The sequence below is a fragment of the Oryx dammah genome, unplaced genomic scaffold, assembly GCF_014754425.2.
Source record: "Oryx dammah isolate SB20612 unplaced genomic scaffold, SCBI_Odam_1.1 HiC_scaffold_2, whole genome shotgun sequence".
NCBI classification, from domain to species: domain Eukaryota; kingdom Metazoa; phylum Chordata; class Mammalia; order Artiodactyla; family Bovidae; genus Oryx; species Oryx dammah.
In genome coordinates this window covers 47,922,220-47,943,250 of record NW_024070186.1, presented here as the reverse complement: position 1 = coordinate 47,943,250, position 21,031 = coordinate 47,922,220, and the positions used below count along the sequence as shown (strand labels likewise).

Below are 21,031 nucleotides of genomic sequence, written 5' to 3'. Positions count from 1 at the left end.
AAATAAAAGGGAATAAATATTTGAAGAAACAGTTACACAAATTTCCTAGATATAGAAATACTCAAATCTTAGACTGAAAGGGTATATACAGCAGTGAATAGGAGAATTAAAGAAAAATCACAGCAAAGTATTATATAAAGATAATTAAGGCTATACTATTATAGATCAAGAGAAAAGTTTAAAAGTTTCCAGAAAGAAAAAGCACACTCCTCTAAAAGATTAGCACTGACATCAGATTACTTAACACTAATGCTAGACAGTGGAGTGTAAGCTTCCAAGAGAAAGTGAATAAAAAAGCTGTGAACCTAGCTGTTAATATTCAACAAATAAACTATTATTTAAATTAAAGGAAAAATAAAGAAATATTCAGCATACAAAATCTTAGGAAATTCACCACACAAAGACATTATATGAAGAAAGTTCTGAGGAAGAGAAAAAAATTCAGGAAGAAGCAAGCAAGCAAAATAAGGCAAGTAAAGCCTGGCATGGAACATAGTAATTACTGTAATATTAGTAATCAGTGACTAAAAAGAAAACTAAAGAAAGGTCATCATAACAAAAATACCAGAGAAGATTCTTAGATTGGGTATGAAACAAATCTAGGGATGTGTGATTTACAAGAGACACATAGGGCAAAAAGGATTCAGAATGGTTTCTAAAAGAGATATAACCCGGCAAACACAAACCAAAAGAAAGCTGAGTTAGTGACTTTAATGACAAAATACATTTAAGCCACTTTGTGGCACGCTGGGTAAAGAATCCACCTGCAGTGCAGGAGTCCACCTGCAATGAGGAGACCTGGATTCGAGCCCTAGGTTGGGAAGATCCCCTAGAGAAGGAAATGACAACCCACTCCAATATTCTTGCCTGGGAAATCCCATGGACAGAGGAGCCTCACAGGCTACAGTCCATGGGGTTGCAAGAACTGAACAGAATTTAGCACCTAAACCACCACCCCTCCATATATGTATACATATATTTGATACATATATATTTTGCTATATACATATGTTGATATGTATATATTTTGCTATATACATATATTGATATGTATATATTTTGCTATATACATAAACACACACACTGAAGAAGGCCATTCTCTTCAAGTAAAGAATATAATAGATCAAGTGACAGTGAAAGTGAATGTTGCTCAGTTGTGTCTGACTCTTTGCAACCCCATAGACTGTACTGTCCATGGAATTCTCCAGGCCAGAATACTGGAGTGGGTAGCCTTTCCCTTCTCCAGGGGATCTTCTCAAATCAGGGATTGAACCTAGGTTTCCAGCATTGCAGGCAGATTCTTTACCAGCTGAGCCACCAGGGAAGCTCAAGAATAATGGAGTGGATAGCCTAACTCTTCTCCAGTGGATCTTCCCAACCAAGGAATCAGACTTGGGTGTCCTGCATCACAGGCAGATTCTTTACCAGCTGAGATACCAGGCAAGCCCCATAACAGAACAAGATGTTTTCATTTATATCTAGAAGGTTTGCATATTTGTAAAGCTTAATATGTATCATAGCTTGGGACACCGAAGTTTCAACAAATTCTTCATGAAAATCAGTTTTGTTTAGTCTTATTTTGGGCAGAAAGACAAGGAAGGGTGGCCATCTCAAAATAACACATATAAACTATCATGAGTACATAAATACTACATGAGAGAGCATGATGTATAACACCGGTTCTAAAAGTAAAATATTTTAAATCTAAGTTCTACAACAAAACAGTTGAATGAGCTTGGGTAATAATCCAACTTCTCTGAAGCTCAAATGGTTCACTTATGATGTGCAGATTTTTTAACTCTTGTTTTATCTAACACATAGGGTGGCTGTGAAAAAATAAGCAAGATAAAATATATGAAAGTACACTATATATTGTAATATGCTATATAAATCTGTTATTGGATAGATATTTTAACACAAAAGTCTTTAAGAGTGGTTCCAAAAGGCTAAAACAATTTTTTTTTTTTAAGAGAAAGAGATAAGATTCAAGACATTGACAGAAGGATCTTGCAACAAATGGTATAAAGCCTGTCCTCTTTAGTGGTCTGTCTCTTGGGTTGTCCCTGTCATGACTTCATCAATATTTGTGCAACTCCTTTTGCCCTGTGCTGAAAGCAGACTTAATTCAATTATAGGTTTCAAAACTGATAAAATGGTCCTGAAGTGGAAAATGGGAAGAGATTATTGGCAAATGAATAAAGATTTGTATCGAACTAACACACAGGAGTACAGCAGGTCTTTTTTTAATCATTCCCTGTCTTAAATCTTCTGGGAACCATGAGTTTCCCTTCCCCTCATGCAGCACATCGATTTCTGAATTAGACTGCAATATTAAATAATTAATATACTTGCCATGATTGATGTTTTGCATTAGTTGAATATTAGGTTATCAATCAAAATCCACTTGGTTTAATGTAATAATATTGAAAAAGTGTCACGGGCTGTTCATCCAATTTGTAGTTGAGGCAGCACAGATAGTTATGTTGGCATAACACAAGGCTTTAAAGCAGGAAATGCAGTGGCTCAACATGTATGAGGCAGACATCTTGAAACTAACTGGGACAAGGCTGAGGTTGTCCTAAATAAACCTTGTGACACTTGTCAGTGTTGATGTTAGGTCTCCTTCCAGTAAGAAGATGATGCCACGCATCAATCACACTATGGCAGACAAGAATAAAATTAAAATAAAGTTAATGATTTACCCTTGTGGTAAACAGATTTCATTATTCTGCCAAAGAAAGCATGCTCTAAATCTAGAAATTCTTGCTATTATACAGCTTATCCTCTTAAGAAATTTCTAAACAAACAGACTGACTGTTTAGATCTGGTCTTACTAGGAAGGGATCAACACTTTTAAAAAAATGTGAGAACAAATTACACCAAAATGATCATTTGGGTTTTAAAATGGTCTAAGGGAATCTGGTCAAGGAGCCAAAATTAATAATAGTATTTATTTAAAAAAAAAACAATATTCCTTTTGATGATGACATTCTCCTTTGCTTTCAATATTTTGCATCAAAATTGTAAACTACAAACCTGGAGAAAAATTTTTAATCACTTGCTTCTCCTAGTAAATTTTACTCATCACTATTAAATCAATCTACAATCTATTATGAATTGATGTACATAAGCAATATTTTATAACAAATTAAACGAAAGACATCCAAACGAAAAGTAACTACTTGGGTGGGAAGTAGAAAAGTAACAAAATAAAATATAAACCAAAACCATTTCAGAAAGCAAGCCCAAAATCAGTGAGTATCTATTACAAAATAGAAACTATAATACATGTAACTAAATAAAGTAGCATTAAAGTCTCATTTCATTCACCAAGAAATACAAGATTAAATGTATTTATAATCAGTAATGTACATGTATTAACCCACATAAAATATGTATATATACAATAATTGTGAAAAACAGTTTAACTTAAGTAATAAGGTTTTTATAGGTTTTTTGGTCATGAACTAAGCATATTATCCACTTTTAAAAGATTATTATGCTGCAGTTTTCTACAACTATAAGAAATAGGATCACAGGTAATTTTGTACTCTCACATAAAGCAAAAATCTATGTGCGCTGGGTTTTTTTTTTCTTTTTATAATGGCAGTAAAGGTTTTTAAAAGCCTGAGTTATAAGTTATAAATATATCTACACCTCCTATCTCAAATAATAATTAAACAAATTTTTTACATCAAATGTTATTAATGAAAAATCTGGTAATATTATAAATTTAAGAAAAACCTGGGTTCAAAATCCAACTCTACTGCTTAACTAAATAACTTTGTCAGGACATATATCTTCTCTAATTTGCCATTCTTAAACTCAAATAAAGGATTGAAGATAATCAGCATGCATATATCAGCACTCAATAATTACTGGTTCAGTATGACAGACTAATGGACTGCATTTCACTTTCAAAATCAAGAAACATCTTTATAGATGTTAGCTTTTTTAACCACCGTAAAATCTATTTGAATTGTTAATACTTACAAATGAAAGGCAGTCTACTTTTCAAATAAATATACAAAAAGAGCTTGGCCCAATGGACATTATCCAATAAAAGTGCCATCTATATCTTGACATAATAAGTACATTCTTCTATCCTGATCTCTGAATGGAAGCAGAATTTAAAAGTACACTGAAAAAAGTAAGCAGAATAATTTCTTAATAATCTAATTTTTAAAATATTTTTAACCCCAATAACAAAAATACAGAATATCACCAAGTTCCAAGATCTTCCTGAAATTCTCAGAAAATTCTTAGTACTTTTCTCCTGATTGGAAAATACCTTGCAAATTAGTGGATCTAAGTATATATATTTTATACATATATACTTTATGTATAAAATATATATAGGAGAAGGAAATGGCAACCCACTCCAGTATTCTTGCCTGGAAAATCCCAGGGAGGGAGGAACCTGGTAGGTTACACTCCATGGGGTCGCAAAGAGTCAGACATGACTGAGCAACTTCACTTTCACTTTTCACTTTCACTTTTTCAAATATATATTCTTAGGTGACCAGATTGCATAACAGTTGTTTTCAGACATTTGTATTTTACAAGTAGTTATTGATCTGACCAATTATTATTTACAATAAATTTTGCTCTAGAATTTATAAATCATTCATACAGACAAGTGTACTATAGTTACTGAATTTTATGTGTACTATTCTCTTTTTTAAATTATTTAATTAGTTTCACAAATATTACTGAGCATCCATTATATCAGGACAAGTTTAAAGTAAACATATTAAACAGCTGAGGACTTAGGACACACACACACACAGTTTATTCCAATAGGAAGCTGTAACACTTAAGTTGGTACATATCGTAAGTTACATTCATTCAGGTAAACAGTTTTGGGACATCACAAAGGCCTACATGAGAAAGAAAAGAGGTTTTTAATATTTTCCAAGTTATTCTCTAAACAACAGTCTCAGATGAAAAACTAAGAGAATTCATCACAAGTAGATCTGATATTTAAAAAAACTGCTAAAGAAAGTGTTTCAGACCAAGGGAAATTATACTAGAAAAAGAACTGAACATTGAGAATGAAGGAAGAGCAACTGAAACATATTTACTGAGTACCCTCATACCTTTCTTAGGCCCCATGATAAATTCTAAGTGGATAATAAAAACAATAACAACAAAATAAACATTATCGATGAAAAGTATCTTGGATGTTTAATCCATAATGTCAAACCTAGGTGAATACATGAAATAGTTAACGTCTAAGCCAGGCAAGGAAAATGCATGTGAACATGCTACCTATGTGCTATTTCCACACGCAGGCCTAAGGCTCCTAATAAGTGGCAATCCTCTTTCCCACTGAAACCAGATGTAGTTCAAGAATCATTCTTAACACTGCTCTAAGGAGTCACTGCCAATTGTCTGCAGTGAGCAAGTGAGACACAACTTGTTTGCCACCACTCCCTTCAATCCATGTGCTTGACCTGGTTCAAGAGAAATTTAAAAGAAGAGAAACAGTCATGTGTTCAAAGACAAGGGGTAATTTTAGCAGGATCCTGAAGGATTAATTTCATTTGAGCAAAGTGGGTAAGCAGAAAAGAGGCAGGAAGAACAAGCCCAAAGGTCCCATGTGATCTGTTAGAGGTCAGGTAAGGAGAATAGCCTGCCCAGAATAGATGCAGGTTAAAAGGTTATATATTTCTTTTCATCTTTAAGTAATTTTTATATGTAAGTTTTCAAGGGTATCATGTGCAATTGTGCGTGTTGCTCATTATGTGGGAGGAAAAAAAGAAAAACCAAATGGGGCAGTAGAAGCTAAAAGCTATGTGCCCCGGCCAAGCAGTACATTCTGCTGTGGTACTGCATTCATCAGAAAGGACGGCTTTTCCGATTAGGCTCAAAGGTGCCATATGGACTAGCAGTCCCACAAATAACAATGATTATTATACAGAAATTCAAAATCACAGCTGGTTTTAATGAAGAAGAAAATAAAAATCACCTGACATCCTACCAACCAAGATAATACCTCAAACATGTTTTAGTTTTTCCCTCCCTTCTTATGTAAGCAAACAAATACACTTATTTTCTTACAAGTATGGAATAGTCATTGATTTATTATGTACTTACATAGCTTTAATTTTTTCATCACTTAATTATATACTATAGTTAAACAGCTCTTGAATTGTCAATAAAAGTTTACATATAATATTTTTACTGTTTACATACTATTCTGTTCATAAAAATACAACAGGTTAACATATCCACTACTCTTAGAAACTTGCATTGTTTCTGATTTCTAATTCTAAATAAAATGAGGGTGTAAAAAAAGGATAATTGATCACGAGATTTAAAAATTATTTATTAATTTTATTTTATGTTTATTTCTCTTGCAGGACTAGGGTAAATAATTTTTAAAAGGGTAAATAAATCAGTATATTTCACCTCTAGTACTTAAGCCTAAATAAATTATCTACTATATTTGTTAAATATTAATTTATATTTAAATATAGTTGTCATGTATAATAAATACAATTAAATAAAATTTATACTTTCAAGAAAGTTCATTATCATAAACTAATGTTCCAAAAGCTTCCTAAAAGCAATATCTACCTATATGTGTAAACATTAAACAATTCTAAATAGAAGATAACAAATACATATAAGTATTGGCTCCAAAATCACTGCAGCTGGTGACTGCAGCCATGAAATTAAAAGACGCTTACTCCTTGGAAGGAAAGTTATGACCAATCTAGAGAGCATATTCAAAAGCAGAGACATTACTTTGCCAACAAACGTCCGTCTAGTCAAGGCTATGGTTTTTCCAGTGGTCATGTATGGATGTGAGAGCTGGACTCTAAAGAAAGCTGAGCGCCGAAGAATTGATGCTTTGGAACTGTGGTGTTGAAGAAGACTCTTGAGAGTCCCTTGGATTGCAAGGTGATCCAACCAGTCCATTCTAAAGTAGACCAGTCCTGGGTGTTCATTGGAAGGACTGATGCTAAAGCTGAAACTCCAATACTTTGGCCACCTCATGCGAACAGTTGATTCATTGGAAAAGACTGATGCTGGGAGGGATTGAGGGCAGGAGGAGAAGGGGATGACAGAGGATGAGATGGCTGGATGGCATCACCAACTCGATGGACATGAGTTTGAGTAAACTCCGGAAGCTGGTGATGGACAGGGAGGCCTGGAGTGTTGTAATTCATGGGGTCGCAAAGAGTCAGACATGACTGAGTGACTGAACTGAACTGATTCTACTAACATCTTCAACGTTAAAGTTAAGAGAAAATGCAACATATTTATTTTTCCTGAGAAAAGCAAACTTTCAATAACTCAGAAATTGATTATTCAATTATTAAAGTTGTTTGATGCTTTTTTCTCTTCCCTCTGATGTTTTCCTTTGTAACCAGACTGACACTCTAAAAAGGAAGCAAAAAACTAACGTATGATTTTAATCTGGTAAGCACCTAATAGTGCTAGCAAATAAAACTACAGTATTAAACTCCTCAAGCATATAATTCAAGATTCTCCTCAAATCAAACAATTTGCCATTTCCTAAAGACTTCTTTGCATTTCTTGGTACTCAAATCCTTGATCATTATTTATTAATAAGTAAACCGACCTTCTTAGTATATTCTTACTGTCTAAGAAAATACTGACAGTATGTGCCTAGCACTGTACTAAGTGTTTTACATCAATTAGCTCATTGAAACCTATAAGGGTAACTTTATTATAAAGAGAGAGAAAATTATTACCCCTACTTTATAGATGAGATAACTGAGACTTAGAGAGGTGAAGTAGATCACATCATACACACTTCAGCTATTAAAAGGCAAATGTGCAACCAGGCACCCCAAGTTCACTGCCCAAAATTTAATCAAGAGATAATTTATTACTGTCTCTCTGTAAAAACAATAACCTTAACAATGAAACAAGATTTTGGTATTCTCCTACTAGCACCATGACTGGGAAAGGAGATGCAAAGGAGTGAGGCTTTAAATAAAAAGAACACGGACTCTTAATAACAGGATAATATATACTAGGCGCTAAGCCTTATCATTTATACTTGCAATCTCATTGAATTCTCACAATATTCACAAAAAGAAAAATCTATATAAATGGCTAACATTTAGGTAAATATTATAGTGCACAGATCTGCAAGATAAAACCAAATGCCACTTTTCACCTAGGAAACAAGCAAAGATAAAAACAAATGACAATGTTTTTATTGTTGGCAAAGGTATAGGGAATTAGGACCCTCATGTGTTACTTATGAGAACAGAAAATAATACAAATTTTTCAGAGGAAAATAGGAAAATGTTTCATGTTTTCATTAATACACCTAAAGCCTTTGACCTGAAAGTTCTACATCTCTGGGCTTATCTCAATGTTGTATCCCAATGTAGTATCCCATTGTAGTAATACTGTGTAGTATTGTGCAGTATCCCAATGTTGTGTCCCAATGTAGAGTCTTAAGAAACTAATCACTCTATTGTGTTTAACATAAGACAAAAAACAACAATGAAACAACAAATTTGGAATAAATTAAATGCCTATTAATGCCAAATTATGACAGAAAGCATGATAATATTCAAACAACAGAAAACTGTATAGTCATTAAAAATTATATAGTTGAGTATTTCCATGAAAATGTTCTTACGGTATACTGAGTTTTTAAAAAGAGCCTATTACAGTATAGTATGATGTTAGAATTGTTTAAAAAAACTTTTATACATGCATGTATATGAGTACATATGTATGTGTATCTACATGTAACTAAGAGGTTATAAACTAAAATGTTAAGAATATTTAGCAGTGGGATTTTGACTGATTTTTATGTTCACTCTAATGCTTCGCTTATGTGTTTTCCAAAATTTCTTCCATCAAAATACATTGCTAAGTCGTTTCAGTCGTGTCCGACTCTGTATGACCCCATTGATGGCAGCCCACCAGGCTCCCCCATCCCTGGGATTCTCCAGGCAAGAACACTGGAGTGGGTTGCCATTTCCTTCTCCAATGCGTGAAAGTGAAAGGTGAAAGTGAAGTCGCTCAGTCGTGTCCAACTCTTCACGACCCCATGGACGGCAGCCCATCAGGCTCCTCCGTCCATGGGATTTTCCAGGCAAGAGTACTGGAGTGGGGTGCCATTGCCTTCTCCGCAAAATACATTACTATTGGCTAATTTTTTAAACATTTTTTTTAATCCTTACTGCAGCTCTATGGAGTAGTACATTATCCTCATTTTGTAAATAAGAGATCGGCATAGAGTAACTTACTTAAGGTAGGAAAGTAACTTCTTAAGATGGCCAAAATTGCCCTACTGAATCTAAAGCTCATTCTTTTACAACAGAAATGCTGCCTGCATTTCTTCTATTTTAGCTTCTACAGGTCTACACAACCCACACCTTTCCTATTCTCCACAGGTTTGAAAAAGATTCATAAATTATCTGTATATAAGCCTGTTACCTTCAGTGTTTGCTTTAAAGACTCAGTGTACATTTCTGTCCAACTTAAAACCCTCTATAGTGTTTAATACTAATTGAATCATTCTAAACTTGATACATGAATATATAAGATACAAGTGAATTAAATTTAGAGCTGGAGAATGTGAAACTGGAAATAGAGCTGAATGCATGAAATAAACAGAAAAGGTGAACCCTTCAATAATTGATCCAGATTGGTCCGAGTTCTGCCACATTCCCTTCCTTTCCACTTGGTCTATATTAGTTTTGCTTCCTATCAATGCACCAAAATTCCTCCAACACTCTTTGCCCTAATATCAATGTTTTCAAGCCCCAAGTTTGTCTCTCTATGCTATATAATCTATAATATCTGGCTAATAATTTTCTACTGCTATCCAAAATGTCTCTCTTCTCAGACCAGTCCATTATCATTTCCATGATTTTTTTTTTTGTTCAAGCATTCATCTACTTCCTTGACACATCTTCAAATTCTATATATTTATTGTACAAGAACCAAACTCCCACTTCTACTACGTTCATAACAACTTCTTACATTTCTAAACTTCTAGTCACTCCTTGCATTCAGTAAATATTGGCTTAGATGGTAAAGAATCCACCTGCAATGCAAGAGACCCGTGTTCGATCCCTGGGTTGGGAAGGTATTCTGGAGGAGGGCATGGCAACTCACTCTAGTATTCTTGCCTGGAGAATTCCATGGAGAGGAGCCTGGTGGGCTACAGTCCACGGGGAAGCAAAGATTTGGACACGACTGAGCAACTAAGCACAGGAACTTCCAAGTACCCTAAATTGTGAATGTAATAATACAAGTAAAGTGCTTAGCGGATTATGGTTAGCATATATTACTCATTATTATCAACAACATCAGATCCTTCATGACCACTGCTCAGATCATTAAGATCAGAAGGATACAAAGCCACTCAGAGATACAGTGCTGAGCAGTTAGCTGGTCTCATGTACCAGCTAAGTGACATGACTCCTGAAAACCATCCTGCACATATGCCTTATCATGACACATGAAAACTACAAATACTCACATACAACACATATCCCCTTTGAACAGACAGAATATTAAATCTGTGGTTATCAAGGTCAATTGCACTGCCCTTATAGAAAACTTACTTTATGTGGCTTCCATGTCTGTATCCATTTCCCAAGCTAAATATTTGTTCAAGTGAACCTTCTGCTTTGGTATCATATGAAGCTTTTAGATAAGTATACATTCTTAGTATGCAATGTCAATCAAACTCTAACTTTCCCAAAACTATACATTAAAGATAAAAAATCTTTAGGTCTTCGGATATGGTTAACTAAAACAGTTTATTTATATATCACTGGTGTGATGCAATTCACAAGGTCGCACAGTCTGACATGACTGAGCGACTGAACTGAACTGAGCTGAACATTAGCTAATATTCACAAAATTAGAACTGGAAGGTCTCACTGGAAAAGCAGAGAAGTAAACAGCCCAACAAAGTATTAGAAATGCTCTATCAGAAGTCTGATTTCACGAGTGTGTTTCTTGGGAGACTAAGACGATGAGGAAAAGGCAGAAGCTGTGGGTAGCAGAGTCTAGGAAATTCTTCATAGAGGGGATGATTGAGATGCCTTCAAACAAAGGCCATTGCAAGCACAAGGGCTCTGGAATCAGCTCCTCTGGCTTTTTCAAGGACTTCAGTCCTTCACTTACTTTTTGTCTTTCTCCCACCCTGTACTGCTACTGTGGGGCAATCAGGGGTTAAGGTCAGGTTAAGGTAAGGGTTAGTGAGTTACGACAATGAGTCAAACTGAAAGTAACAATCAAAGCTTCATTTTCTTACTGATAACAATGCAACCAAGAGTCAAAAAGGAGACTAATGTTACATTTTCCCCTCAAAGAACAGCATGGGTGATGGTCAGGTGGATGCACTGGGGTGGGCAGAGGGGTGGCGAGAAGAATGGTTGTCTCACTACTGAGAAGCCTGGAGCAAAAGGCTCTTGACTCTTTATGACACAGTGAACCATGGGGAAAGAAAATGGGAAGGGCCAGGAATGGAAGAGTACTGAATCAAAGTGCAGAAAAGTATTTCAGATCCCAAATAAGGACTCTGAGTCGAAGCACCCAGTCTGGGAACAACAGTGTTTAATGGTTGGGTCTAAAAGATTGGACTTCCCTGGTGGCTCAGATGGTGAAGGGTCTGCTTGTAATGGGAGACAGAATTCTGGCCTGGAATTGGACTCCTCAGCTACCATGCTACTTACTTCTCTGCTTCCCAGTCAAATCTTTTGAAAAACTACATAGACCCTAAGTCTCCACATTCCTACTTCCTAACACATCCAAAATTTTCTCTTCCTAAAGTCGGTGGTGGTGTCTCCATGCTACCAAGTCCCAATGCCATTATATCATCCTTGTCTTTATATCCTTCTCAGGAGCATCTGAAACTGTTGAACATTCCTTCCTGTACACCCTCTGCTCATTTGCCTTCTGTGATATTGCATCATTCAGGTTTTAAACCTTTTTTGAAAAAATGACTCGTTTCCTTTGTAGGTTCATGTCCCTTTCTCCAGCCATCAAAGGTTAGAGCTCCTCAAGGTTTGATCCTATGCCCTCATCTTGTTCTATATTTTCTTCTCAACCAATCTTGCTCTCAGCATTAATAGCAACGTACAGGTAAATAACAACAAGCACAGTCTTCAGAAGTTTCATATTCATTTATCCAAATGTCTGTTTGACATTTCTATTTGGATGTCTCAAAAATCAAAACCAAAAATTTATATTCAATAGGCCCAAAACTGAACTCTTAAGTTCAAACCTGATTTTTTTCAGTATTTCATTAATTCAAAAAGGAGTCCCAACATTTGTTCTCAAGCCAAAAACCTAAGAATCAAACCTCTTTATTTTCTTCTCTCCCTACACAGACAATCTGTCACTAAGTTCTATTGATTCTGCCTCCTTGGTAACGACAGAAACTATTTATCTGTACCTACCAATTGCTACCATCCTAGTCCAGCTACCATCACCCTTGGCCTCATCTGTTTTAATACCCTCCTAATTATTTTCCTCACTTCTACCATTGTTTCCCTCCCATCTACCTATCCCAAAAGAGACAGTTCAATCATGTAAAAATGGATCACATCACTTCCCTGCTCAAAACTCTCAATGCCTTTCTACTGAAGCCATCGTGATTTGGCCCTCCTGCTTACATCATTTAGTCATTCATCATTACTGAGCGGAACCTTTGGGTCAAATTCTGTGCTCTAAAATTCTCGTATCAGGGATATAATAATGAACATAGCAGATAGCAAGGGTTGCAAAGAACTTATAGATAGGTGCACACACAACTTTCGTACAAATATATAAGGTAGTAACTGTCAATGTATAACATTTAAATGTACTGTGTGAAGAAATAACACAGAAATGTATAAGACAGAATAGCAGGAATATAAGATACAGTTTAGAAAGCCAGGGAATTCTTCCTTCATTTTATTTCACTGTTATGCTCACTCACTGTCAAGCCCTTATTCAGTCTATTTCTCATGCATTTTAAGCCACCCAGAATCTGAATACTATTCCAACTTAGGTGAGCTTTGAATTCAAAGTAATCCAAATATAGTGAGATGGGGCTTATTCTAGGAACTTTGATCAGGAGTGAATTAAAGACAAGAAGAGAAAGATTATTCTAGGTAACATCAGCAATGGTATTATAAGTCTAGTGGCAGCAATGCTGGTAGTGATGGTGGTGTCGATGTCTGTATATTAGGTCCACTGATACCACGATATAGCTGTCTTAACTTCTGATCATTTTCATAACTTCGTTTCCAGAGTTTCAATGATTACAGAAGCTATCCAATAGTCCTACATAGTCTATGTTTATTTTTTTACTTTTAGTCTTTTCTAATAAAATCTAAGCTGAGTGAGGACAATTTACATGTACACAGGAGGAAATAATATATGATAAGTCCTAGAGCCTTGAAATAGCCTTGAATGTAAGAAAGATTTTTGTTTTCTCTAGTTCATATAAAGTGAAAATACAAAAGAACAGTCTTTTAGGAGTTACTTTCTTACAAGTGGTTTTATATTCACATGTATAAAATAAAGACAACACTGAATTCATAAGCACTTTCCATCAAACATTTAATATAGTGTCTGTGGGCCAACAGAGAATTTAAAGAGCTGCCAACTATTCTCTTGAGCTGAAAGTCCAAATCAGGGGTCTGCAAACTGTGGTGCATGGACCACATTCACACTGCCACCTGTTTGTGTGCAGCACATTAGAATAATTTTTATATTCTTAAATGATTAAGAAAAACAAAAATATTTTGTGATATGTGAAAAGTATTGAAGTTCAAATTTTAGTGTCAATTTTAAAGTTTTGTTGGGACTCAACTACACTCATCCTTGTACCTATTTTTATAGCTGCTCTAGTGCTACAACTGCTCAGTTGTCACAACAGAGAGCACATGTGGCACTTTCACTGGTTTGCACTGCAGCTCAGAGCACAAAAATCACAGTGATTCAGTATAACTCAACAGAGTTTCAAGAGCTTCATAAATTGCTGTAATGTGACGTTTAAATTTTGTTTTAATACCAGTATACACCAATCATGTCAAAACCAGAAAAGAAGAGAGAGGGGGACTTCAAATGACATGCTTGTAAGGCACAATGCACTATAGATTATTTTTTCCAATTAAATAGCAATGCATTGCATTTATTATACAATGACTATATAGCTGTGCTGAATGAATACAATACAGGTTGACACTACCAAACTAAGCAGCCTTCAGGATATTTCCAACATACAGGAAAGCAAGAGTAAAAAAAAAAAATGAGAAAATTTTAAATGGAAGGACTCATCATGGCAGAGTTTCTTCACAAAAATAAAAAATACAAATGGGTTTCTTAGTGGTGTATTTGTTCACCAATAAATGAAAGCCATTTAACACAGAGTTGATTAAATCATATTTGACTACAGCAGGCAAAGGAATGTGTCTGGAGAAAATAAACTTGTTAAAACTTGCCTTTCAGCAAGAAAAGTTGCTTGAAAGTTGAGGACATAGGGAGTATCATCAATAATCAAAGACAAGGCAAATAATTTTGAGTAGTTTTCCTTGGCACTTGATGAATCCACAAATGTTAGTGATAATGCTCAGCGTTGTTTATTTGAGGAGTCAGACCTGAATCTGAAGTGACTGAAGAATTACAGCCTCTGTGAGAAGTCTATGTAGAACATGAAAATATTTTCAAGAAAATTGGGAAAACACTAATTCAGTACAACCTGATATGGAATCTACTAAGATATGTTACACAGGATGGTGGTTAAAATATGCACAGAACCAAAAGAGGCTTAGTTGGACAAATTTACAAAGCTTGTAAAAATGTAAGCATATGTGAAAATTTAAAGCCTATGATTACTCACTGTATTACTGATGAGGAAATATTAACACTTTGTGAAAATATTTGAATGTATCATGTATTACTGAACCGGGAGTGTCAACAGTGAATCTCAATTACTTTTGTGGACTTGCCCATGTTGAGTTTGGCACATTTTTGACAGAAATAGAAGCTAAATATCCTGACTGCTCTAATACATACAGCATTTTGGGCTTCCCTGGTGGCTCAGACAGTGAAGAATCTGCCTGTAATGATAGAGACCTGGGTTTGATCCTTGGGTTGGGAAGATCCTCTGGAGGAGGGAACCCACTCCAGTATTCTTGCCTGGAGAATCCCCATGGGCAGAGGAGCCTGGCGGGCTACAGTCCATGGGGTCACAAAGAGTCAGACACGACTGAGCAACACAGCATACAGCACATACAGCACTTTAATGTCTTAACAATGGTAAAGTTTTATTGTGATTCTTCCTAAGAAAGGTCAAGGTTAAAATTTTTGTAAATGAAAAGAACTACCCTCAACCACTTGTACTGAATACTGAACAGCAATGGAAATTAGCTTTAGGTAAGGAGTTAATATTGGAGAAGGCAATGGCAACCCACACCAGCGTTCTTGCCTGGAGAATCCCAGGGACAGGGGAGCCTGGTGGGCTGCCGTCTATGGGATCGCACAGTCGGACACGACTGAAGCGACTCAGCAGCAGCAGAGGAGTTAATAACATTTTCTAATGAATTCAATAAAAAGTTAAAAGGCAACACAATCAGTTAAGTCACTCAGTTGTGAGTGTTATGCCTCTTTGCAACCCCATGACTGCAGCAGGCCAGGCAACACAATGCTTACATTCAAAACTTATATTGCATTAAAGTCAGTTCAAAAACAACTAACAGGACTTCCCTGGTGGTAGGGTAGATAGGAATCTGCCTGCCAATACAGAGGACATGGGATCACTCCCTGGTCTGGGAGGATTCCACATACCACGGAGCAACTAAAGCCTGTGGGCCACAACTACTGAGTCCATAAGCCGCAACTACTGAAGCCCGTGCACCTAGAGCTCATGCTCTGCAGCAAGAGAAGCCACTGTAATAGAGCCTGTGCACCACCCTAGCAATGCCCACGTGCAGCAATAAAGACCCAGCTCAACCAAAAATAAACAAATACAAACAAAAACAACTTACACTGTTTGGGTCACAAAATAATGTCAAGCTGCTTTATATAGTTCCCATCCTGTCAAAATTAAAACATAAGCAAGATCTCCATTCCCACATATCTTTCAAGGAATATATTTTCCAAGCTCAAATTACAGTTCCACTAGTATTTTTCCAATCTCTATGCAAGTGCAAAGAAAGCTTCCATACTTCCAAACCCATTCATGTGTGCAACTGAGAAGCGTCCCCTCAAAGTAAAATGGATTAATCTTCAGTGTAATAACTACAAGGCAAACATCAAGAAAAGAATCTAATAGATTTTTTATATAAGTATTCCAAGGAATTACAATGTTCAATTAAAATCATGTGTTCATGGATTATGATCACTACTCAGCAGTACTAATCTGTGAAAAAAAATTTCAAAGATGAACTATTTTTTAAAATCTCATTACAAATCAAGATTAATGGATGAATGTTTGTAAACACATTTGATAACAGAGAATACTAACTTTGAACCTCAATTAAGTGAAATGATATTTTCCCTGAAGAATTCCATTCTTCGTATTTATACACTTGTATTACCAAAAAATCTGCTAAATAACTGTATTTCACATTTGGGAATAGAATTATAGATTTTATCTTCCTTATTATATAAATAGTAACATAATATCCTCAATTTTGCCTCCTCCCCACAAAGCCTAAAATTTTTACTATCTGACCCTTCACAGAAAGAGTCTGCTGACTCCTGATTTAAATCACTTGAATTCTACCTGTATTCAAGCTATTAATCCATATGAAGTTATTATGATTTTGGGAAACTGAGGGATAGGCAGACAGAGGTAAATTATGCTTTATTGTCTTATTATTTTGATTCATGATAATCATTGACAGCATCACTGACAATGAAAAGGGTCTCAGAACCCAAACTGCAAAGGACAGATACAAATTAAGAAAGGAAAAGTCAACAAAATATGGGGAGATAAATTTAAAAGTTGAGAACTTAGCTTCTCCTATCTGCTTTTACTCTACCTTACATTAAAAAATATATAAGAATTTTCTTAATTTTACAAAATAAAAATATTAGCTGAAAAAAACTAAACAAAAGAATAACCAAAAAATGAAATAAAAACAAAAGAAATAACTGTAAAGACCACATTGAAAGATAGAAACTTTACCATGAAAACAATTCAACTCTACAAAATGAGAGTTGGAGAAAGGAAGAGTAACATGAAAAAAGATAAATGTTAATTACTCCATCTAAAAACTGAACTTAGCATAATCAGTAAGAAACATTCTAGTACACTGGGGGAAAATGGCATTTCCTTCATTAATTAAAGATAGTTTAGTATAACACTGAATAATCAGTTTTATAGATATTAATTACATTTTTATAAAGCAGGACTATATAAAATCATTAAAAATTTTTCAGGAATTCATCTACCCTCCAAATTCATAATTCTAAACATTAAGAAAGTATTTAAATTGCAAGCAATATAGGGCTATTGTCTACTGTAGGGCAAGTAAATAAAATTCTTAAAAGATGTAAATACTATAAAATAGTTTAAGGATTCAAATTGGGCAACACTGCAATAGCATTCTGAATATTTCAAATCTTAAGTCACTTTATAGGTTCACAACTATACTTACATTAAAAATTTTAACATTTAAATCTGTATCAGGTTATCATATTTTACAAGATGACATGGAAATAAGGTGATGAACCATATATCCTCCTTTGCCTGGGAAAGTTCTGATTTCTCATATCCTGACTGAACTATTAACAGCATTCTTAGTGTCAAAGTCAGGACAATATATTAAATGGTCATCCTTTATATAAAGAAATGTCAAACTTAAACATATCATAAAAACATAATACACCAAACATACTTGGATCAACCCAACTATCCTGAAAGATTGAGGGGAGGGGAGTAGAGGAAGAGAGAATGGAATTTGTGATAAAAGAGTAAAGATGAAATATTTAGAAATAGTCCTGCTTTCTTCTTAATTGATTCCAAACAATTTCCCCTCAAGACTATCATCTTATAACTCGAAAACAGTAGGCTCTGGTAAACACTTACTTAGTTTGGTGATATTTACCAATATACGTAATCATATCTTTAAAAGACTGGCATTTTGATAAAAATTCTCAACAGATCATATTAACATGATATATGTTATAAATGCCTGTTTTATGAAACAGGCCGCAGTGCCAATGTTTACATTGGAAAGTCAACAGTGTAAAATGGGGAATAATTTATTCTTAAGTTTCATATTTTATTAAGATTTGTACAGAACAAAATGTATTGTTCACAAAGAAAAATACTCATAGAACTTTAAATTTTCAATCTTCAAGCAATAATTTAAAGATATTTAACTTAAAACTCCACAAGAATATGAGTGTATGTGTATATATGTCAAAGAAGACATTTCGGGATGGAAAATGCATGTTACCTCTTGTGCCCCCTCCCCCCCCCCAACGTTAACTACTACACTTATATTAAATGGAATATACAAGTTTTAAGTATATTAATTATTCAATAATAAAAACTATCTGGACAAGAAAAACAATGTTCCAGATTAATGTTATATATTAAAAATGCACTAAAATCACAAAATTTATTTAAGATGATTAAATATAAACATAAATAGTATAATTTTGTAGATAAAACACAAAAACCCTCACACTGATTTTTTATCAATACAAGAGGAGGAAAAAACACACCAAAGAAACTTTTATTTTTAACTCTGAATTCTAAAAATCTATTACTCATGGTTACCTGAGAGAATGTCTTTGCTCTTAGAATGTGTGCACTAGAGTATTTATGGGGAACAATGTTTCCAATATATTCTCTTTTGGTTCAAAAATATATATACATTTATAAATATGTGTGTAGAGAAAGGAGGAAGGAAGAGGAGGGAGGGAGGGGTGATAAGGAAATACAAATGGTAAACAACTGGTGAATTTGGGCAAAGAGTACATGGGAGTTTCTTGTACTATTTTGAAACTTCTCTACAACTATGAACTTATATCAAAATAAAAGATAAAAAAGCTAATTGAATTAAATTTAGCCAAAAGTTACATTTTTATTAACCACACTATTCTATTTGTAAATTTCTACCCTAAAGCCAATAAATGCTTCTCTTTCACCCAATTACTATCTTACTTAATCAAACTTAATTCTGATAAAAACAATAATAGTCAAACAAATTTTTGAAAAATATAAGATTAAAAACTTCTACACAAAGAATAAACTCCAAGAGAAAAGATGCAAATAAAATGACTATCATAATCTTTTGTTTTTTATTTGCAAGTATAAAACCAAAGAAAAACAAAAGCCTGGAACATGGCATCTGTCATATCAGAATATAAAAAGATGATCCTGGCACAAAATGAAAAAGCTCTAATTCATTTGCAAATCAAGCCTGCCGGTTCCATTTCAAGCTGGCGGTAACTGTCAAGAGTTAACAAGATAATCACTTTCAATCCTGCCTTCAATGGTACATTACACTGTTATTCCATTCAATAAGGCCGTTCTTTGGGGCACTAGATGAATGGTTTTCATTTCTAACTCACACAAAAAGTTGTGCGGGGGAAAAATCCACGGGGCTTAAGAAAGAAATCCCTTTATGGGCATTTATCTGCGGTACTTGCTTTTAGGCAAAATGAGATATTTTGAAACATCAGTGTCCATTCACTTCCTCTATTCCTTTCGGCCCTTAATCCATTAAAAAAAAAACACAAAAAACTGGCATATGAGCAAAGTGCAAAACCAGTTTCATTTTCTAAATTATCAATGCACACTACGCAAAACTTCTCTATTAAAATGATTCTAGGCAAATATAATGATATTCAACACAAAAGCCTAATATTAAGCAATCTTCTTATCACATAGTGACTGACATCACTTTCCTGGATTACTCACCTATGTTAGATGAAACGCAGGTGCTTAAAATTTCTTATTTCCTCCTATTTTACTTACAGTGACATGCACTCCTAAAAAGGATAATTAAAGCAAAAATAACCTTTCCAGATGATTCCTATATCAATGAAAATGACTTTCAACTAAGTGTATCCTTATATCCTTATAATGTACTTAGCAAAAGGCATTATAAAATTTTTTACTATTTCATAGTTTAATTTATTTTCTGACAAATGTAGTAAAGGTACCTGTAAATGTTTTTGCAAAAATATAGAAAATGCATAAAAAATGTATTTTGCTTTCAATTAAAGAAAAATACAAAATACAAGGACTGAAGGGTACCCACCGCTAACAGTTAGGTCATCTTCAAACTAGTGTCCATGAGTAAAAGGACATTAAAATCTCTTCCTTGGCTGTTTATGCTATAATACCTAACATCTATCAATTTCAACCAGTGTCAAAGTGTAAATTTATAAGAACCATCTGCACCATGAATTACAACTTATTATTCAGGACTATTGAGCACTAACAACAATTAATCTTTCTCCACCCACCTCCTCATTTCAGGAAATAATATTGCTACATATTTCTATGTAAATCACAATCTCCAGCCAAAACTTTTCATCCTTTTATAATCCCTAATTATCAAGGGTAAATTTGGATTTTTAAAACTCATATGTTTACAAATGTTTAAAGCCCTTCTAAAATCATTATTTCTAAAACATCTCAGTTATATTGTATCCAAAGGCTTTAAAAAGTTAGAACACTCATATTTATGACTGCAAAGACTACACACTTAAATTTTAAAATTCAGAAGACTCCATGAATTAAGGCAACACGAGGATAATCCTTTTATACCAAGGGAGAAATATTCTAACTAGGCACCTTTCTGTAGCAGCACAAGTTCATCGATTCTTCCAAACTCTGCTCTGACCAGTTGTTTTGCCTCAGAAAAGGAGAAAACCATCCCTACCCTTGAAATAAATAAGAAAAAGTAGAACAAAATATTTATAGGAAAGTAATTTTGAAACTCTGACATTCTCAAATAGACCTGTTCAGTAATATTTAAACTTTAAAATAGTATGTAAATTAAAATTTATCATTATGAAAAAATTATTGTGAATCTATATATTTTATAAACTCTTT

At 34.4% G+C, this 21,031-nt stretch overlaps 1 protein-coding gene across 1 annotated transcript in view; it reads right to left on the bottom strand.

Annotated features, from left to right (window-relative positions):
- RSRC1 (arginine and serine rich coiled-coil 1) overlaps positions 1 to 21,031 on the bottom strand; it is a 252,201-nt gene that overhangs the window by 62,131 nt on the left and 169,039 nt on the right. The gene's annotated exons all lie outside the window — the stretch shown is intronic.